The sequence below is a fragment of the Mus pahari genome, chromosome 17 (assembly GCF_900095145.1).
Source record: "Mus pahari chromosome 17, PAHARI_EIJ_v1.1, whole genome shotgun sequence".
Classification (NCBI taxonomy): Eukaryota; Metazoa; Chordata; class Mammalia; order Rodentia; family Muridae; genus Mus; species Mus pahari.
Genome location: NC_034606.1, coordinates 26550357 through 26556677, shown reverse-complemented (window position 1 = coordinate 26556677; position 6321 = coordinate 26550357).

The window sequence follows — 6321 nt, the reverse complement described above, 5'->3', positions numbered from 1 at the left end:
TCCTCTCCTCTCCTCCCCTCTCCTCCCCTCTCCTCTCCTCTTCTCTCCTCTCCTCCCCTCTCCTCCCCTCTCCCCTCTCCTCTTTTTTCTTTTTGTTTTTTTGTAATTTTATGTATTTATTCACTTTATATTCTGATCGCAGGTCCCCTCTCCTCCCAGTTCCCCTTCACACAGACCCTCTTCCTCCTCACTCTCCTTCACCTCTGAGAAGGGAGAAGTCTCCCCGACCTCCCCACTTTGCCCCTCTGGGTACCAAACCACCCTAGCACCTCAAGTCATTGCAGGACTAGGCATATCCTTCCCAGAGAAGCCAGATAAGGCAACCCATTTAGGGGAACAGGATCCATAGACAGGCAACAGAGTCAGGATAAGCCCCCTGCTCCAGTTGTTTGGGGACCCACATAACTGAGCTGTACCTCTGCTACATACGTGCGGGAGGGTGGGTGGCTAGATCCACATGTGTGCACTATGGTTGGTGGTTCTGTCTCTGGGAGTACCCAAGGGTCCAGATTAGTTGACTCTGTTGGTCTTCCTATGGAATTCCTAGCCCCTCTGGGCTCTTCAGTCTTTCTCCAAACTCTTCCACGTGACTTCCCAAGCTCCCCATCAAATGTTTGGCTGTAGGTCTCAGCTGCTGTGTGGAGCATTTCAGGGGACAGTTATGCTAGGTTCCTGTCTGAACCTAGGCTGACAGATACAAATAGCCAGAAGCTTCAAGGTAGTTCAAGGAGGAAGGCAGGCCTGCAGTGTGTCTCTATTGGTCCTCTGAGGACATCTCCACACATTCCTCTCCAAATTGTCCGGGGTTGCTGCTGCATTCATTCATGTCTACCTCACATAGGGTACCTGTGTATCCAGACCAGCAGTGACAAATATAACTGTTCAATACACAGTTTTTAAAATCGATGTGAATGTTGAAGATACACTTATCCTGGAGTCTACAATGGGAAGCTCTGTATTCAGCAACTTGTGTTGAGCCTTACTTGTGTGGTTTCACAGCCTCAGGTAAAGCAACCATGCTTATCATAGGGCACTGTTGACATGGCAAGGGATATATGGGTCCATGCAGTTGGTAGAACAGATGTGTCACCTAAGAGGCTCACCAGCACAGCCTCTGAAATTACCATCACAGTATCAGAAGGTTCAAATCCCTAGCCTTTGTCAACAGACTGAAATGTCTAGGTAACAAAGTGGAACTCAGTTGAAAGGAGCCCAAGTGGCAAGATCCCATTTCTCTCTGCTGTAAAAGTCTTTAGCCTCACAGTTCTTATTACACCGAGTTTGGGAAGGGAAGGCTCAATGCAGAATTGGCATTAACTCTTTGGTGGTTTTGATGGAGGCTACTGTTCCTACTTTTTCTCAGTGGACTTAGCTTGCTTAATGTAGGAAAATGACATGTTCAGAAGTGTTTAAAAGAACCTCTAAAACGAACAGGCTCAGAATAGGTGAAAAAAAAAAAAAAAAAAAGGAGGGGCTTCTATTTCCTTTTACTAAATTTACTAGGGGAACTGCTTATTAAGCAAATATAGCAATTTGTCTGCAATCATCATGAGGTACAGTCCTGAGCATTAGGAAGGACCGGAGAGTGTTGAGCCCAGCCTGGTGTCAAACTGGGACAACAAAACGGCAACCAGAGATTCTTCAAAGAAGAACGATACTTATTTGGGGTTAACAGAGCATCGTAGTGGGAACAATCAAGTCACTCTAAACTATGACTGTGCTCAAACAGATTCAGGCCAGGGGAGCTGTGCTAAAGAGACAGGTTTTGAGAAGCAATCGCCCTTAGCCTCAGTCGTTAACAAGAGTAGTTGAACAGACACTTGGCACGCAGCTGCCCTCAGAGTTCTGCTGGTAAAAGATTGTATGGCTTCTGTGTAAGCTTGTGGTTTTGACTGAGCTTTGTGCTGTAGTGACTATTAACTAGGCATGGCTTCCTGGCTTTTGTTAGGACTGATAGAAGTGACTCCATTTTGATTCTGATAGAATTTTCATGTGCTTTTCTCACCAGGAGCCAGAACACAAAGAAGATTCTCTCTCTCTCTCTCTCTCTCTCTCTCTCTCTCTCTCTCTCTCTCTCTCTCTCTCTCTCTCTCTCTCACACACACACACACACACACATAGTCAAAAAATGTGAAATGATCCAGTCCCTAAACTTGTTTGTAAGGTGGAATCATGCATGTGGGACAGGTTATAATAAAGATGGCTTTGTAATGGGCTAATGGTTGATAGGTATAGGAAGAAATAAAAAACCACACATGCTTAATTAAGTTTGTAACTGGCAGAGGAGAAGCCTGTAGTCCTAAATCATACAATCAGATCGAAATGTAAGTAGAAAAAGTAGAGATCGTGAAGGCACCAATAGAACTGCTATTTACTAAGCCCTTAGCCAGGAGGCCCCTCAATTCCCACAGTGTACCTAATGTACAAACTATTTAGTCACTTCCATTCAAATAGGCAAGGTGAGCAACAACAACAAAAGCTCAGAAGCAGTCGATTACAGTTGTGATGGAGTCATGGTAAGATGCGTAGTATGTAAAAGAGGCTCTCTCCACTAATGAGTCAGAGAATGCTACACGCCTGCCTTGGAAGAGGCAGAAGGGAGGGAGAAAGATCACGTGCCTTGGAACTAGTGCAGACACATTCATTAAGGCAGGAAGACTGGAGAGCAAATGAATGAACCCTCGATGTTCTCAAAATGCCTTTGTTCCAAATGCTCTTAACTCACGAACCTCTCCAACTCATTCATGAGTTCCTTTGATTCTCAGAGTGGAACAAAGGCAGAGACTACTCCCCCCCACCCTCACCCCCTTCTGTAAGGGACTGAGTGGCCAGATGCATTGAGGTTATGCTATGCTAAACTAAACCCTCTGTCATCTCACAGTGATGCTATAATAGGATGAACACAGTGATGGCTTTTAGGAGGTATGGGGGTATGACAGTCAATGACTGTCAGTGCTGGAGCTTGTCCTGATAACACTGCAGGGCTTGGATTAGTAGAAAGAAGAGTGTGGATTCAGGCCCTGGCCCAGCCATGGGTGGGCTCTGCTAGATGTGACCTGAAGAGCAGGATTTATAGCCTTGGGGTCAGGATTGAGGAGGAGGGAGTTTTGTTCACCTGGGAAGCCCTTGCTGAGTTTTTCCTGCTATAACAACCTCAGGAGTGGTCATAAATGGCTATAAAGATGCACTCTAGGCTACTTTCTTTAGGAGGAACTATAAGACTCAGTCAAGACCTAGTGTTGTTATCTTACCGCCCAGTGCATTCTTTTTAGTCTGGTAACTTAGGATGCTACACTGAAGGGAAAGGGTCTACCTGTGCACAAATTATGGTTGGGACTTAATAGTCAAAGGACCAAGATGTCTCCTGCATCTCTCTGCTGTGGCCTTGGATTATTAACTGTGAACCTGGGAAGAGTTACATACTTCCTGGAATATGCAATTTTGCCTTCTGTACAATATATTATTTCAGTTGTTTTTATAAAACAATCCTCTGTGTATATGACATTGTAGCAGTGTAGCATTGCATACACAATACTAACATAAATCAGCATAAATATTAATATAGATAATACATTTGGATGATATCTACATTAATGTCAGTTATAAGTCCGTAGAGTCCCCTGTCAATAACAACTAGGATTCAGAAGGGAAATTCTGGGTCTCATAGTGCATTTGGTAAAGAGTTTGCTGGCAAAACATGGCAGCGGAGTTTAGATTACCTGGACTGACATCAAAGCTAGGTGGAACAGTACTCATCTTCTATCTGTAACCCAAAATGCAGGACAGATAGCCAGTCAAGCTAGCCCAGTTGTCAAGCCTGAGGGAGACAAACAGACACAGAGAAAGAGACAGAGACAGAGAAAGTGACAGAGACAGAGAGAGAGCCTTAAAATCCAATGTGGACAGTAATGGAGGAAGACATCTAGCATCAACCTTTGGTCTCCACACATGCACACAATCAGGCACAGGTATGTACACATGTGCGTTCACACACACACACACACACACACACAGAGGGGGGATGGAGAGAGAAAGAGAGGGAGGGAGGGAGGGAGGAAGGAAGGAAGGAAGGAAGGAAGGAAGGAAGGAAGGAAGGAAGGAAGGAAAGAAGGAAATTGTGGGATATTATGTGTGTCCTAAAGCCTTACTCAAGTTACTGTCTGTGAAAGGAATCATCCCTTTAGGGTTGGAGAATTTTTCTTCAGAGACAATAATTAAAAAAATTAATTGTGCAACAGTAACAATAGTAATATATTACCATATTAATATTATAATACAATTGACTGAGATTTGGAGAATATTCACAAGCCTATTTTCTTGTGTTTGGTTTAGTACTGGAAAGATTTATCATTATATTTAATATTAGAAACCAAGTCTGAGAGTAAATGGACAAAAGAAAAAAGAAGGTAAATTCATCTAAGTATTTTTTATTTTGGAAAAAGCATTTAAAAGCATGTATGTTTCTGTTTGCTTTCAAATATTGCTATACTTAGCATGGCTAGTCCTTTTCTTTTCATATCAGAGTGCTTTCCCCTTTGCTGCTCAGCTCTGTCCCTGGGCAGCACATCACTGGTTACAGAAGGACATTGTTGTATCTCACTGGGTATGCATAATCTATATGAAGGGAGTCCTTTTCTCGTCATACTTCAGACAGTTATGTTTGTTCACAAACCCCTAAAGCATTAAATGGCGGTTGTTCTTTGTACTGACATAGATTCTCAAAAATTGAATTTATGTTTAGATTTACAGAGAATTCTTGTGTACCACAGGGCCTAGCTTTGAGCGGCTCTGTGGTGCCTTGTCTCGTCACTCGGATGCATCATTATCTCTTTGGCCCACAGTTTGCATCATGACTCACTCAGTTTGGTGCTTTCTACAAACATTGACAGCTGTACCCACCATTACAGCTTTCACCACAGCCTCTCTTCCTCCATCTCTGGGCTGAGGTGGAACTGTTTTCAGCTGTCCTTATCCAGTCTTAAGAGAAACTTCCCTGTACGCCACCCTGCTTCCCTCCACAGGCCCAATGGCATTCCTAACAAGAGTGACTTTCATTCATTCTTTAGGAATTCATGAGGCCTGCCAGGCCGGAGATAGCAGGAGGATAGAGAGAGGATGGTCCAGGTGCATGCCCACATTCCATGGAAGAAGACAGACAGGCCGTACCAAGTGATAAAGTGTGCTGTCAGGCCAGACAGGCCCCAGGCATAGGAGCAGTACCTTCCTTGTTGGGGGAAGATTCCTGGAGAAGCTTTCTGGGAGGGTTTAAAGAGTGGAGATCTTATCAGTGTACAGCTCAGTTCTGGTCTGTTCAGTCCTGAGTGATAATTTTGTGTGGCTAGGGAGGAAGGAAGATGTACATAACTAATAAGCACTATGATTTCCTTAGTAACTCCCTCCCCATATGGATCTGCTGATATGGATATTAGCCACCTAGGTTATATATTATTATGTATAACCCACATTATAGGTCATCATCACACACACACATTCATGCACACTCACACTCAGACATTATGACAAACTGCACTGGTCTTCATTTTACTACACTAGAAACAATCTCTTTTCTGAAGACCTTAACTCAGCTTGCCTTGAAAATACACTGTTGGTCCAGTACAGTGAGGATTCCAGGCCTTCTCTGTCTTGAAGGAGCTGAGAGGTATTACAGAAGGTGCAGCTTGGGGTATCACCTCACTCCCCGCCTTTGTTGGTCCACTCAGACACATGAGTCGTCATTTGCAAAATGAAACTAACAGATCATTTGCCAAGCAAAGATTACAATCAGCATAGGCATTCCGATCCCCAGACTGAATCCCGACATGGATTACACGCTGAGAGATAGGTGACACTCCCTATCTCTGTCCCTTTCTCACTTACACACACACACACACACACACACACACACACACACACACACACACACACCATGTACTCACATGTAAGTACCAATAGCTTCCTTCAAAGTGAACACACATCTAAGGCTCCCAGTATTGATGGCACCATTGATGGGTGACCCTTTTCTTAGCTCCCTAGTTATGGCTGTTCTCTGCTTTCTTTTCCTATGAACTTCTCTTTTATTAAGATAACTTTGTTACCATCTTCCCAATGACTAGTGTATAATAGTCAAATGTCAATGTGTATGACTTAAACAAGACTCTACTCGCTCTCACTGTCATGGCTGTTTTCCTTGGGTGTCCCGTCTACATTTTTCTTCCTTCCTTCCTTCCTTCCTTTTTTTTTTTTTTTTTTTTTTTGGTTTTTCGAGACAGGGTTTCTCTGTGTAGCCCTGGCTGTCCTGGAACTCACTTTGTAGACCAGGCT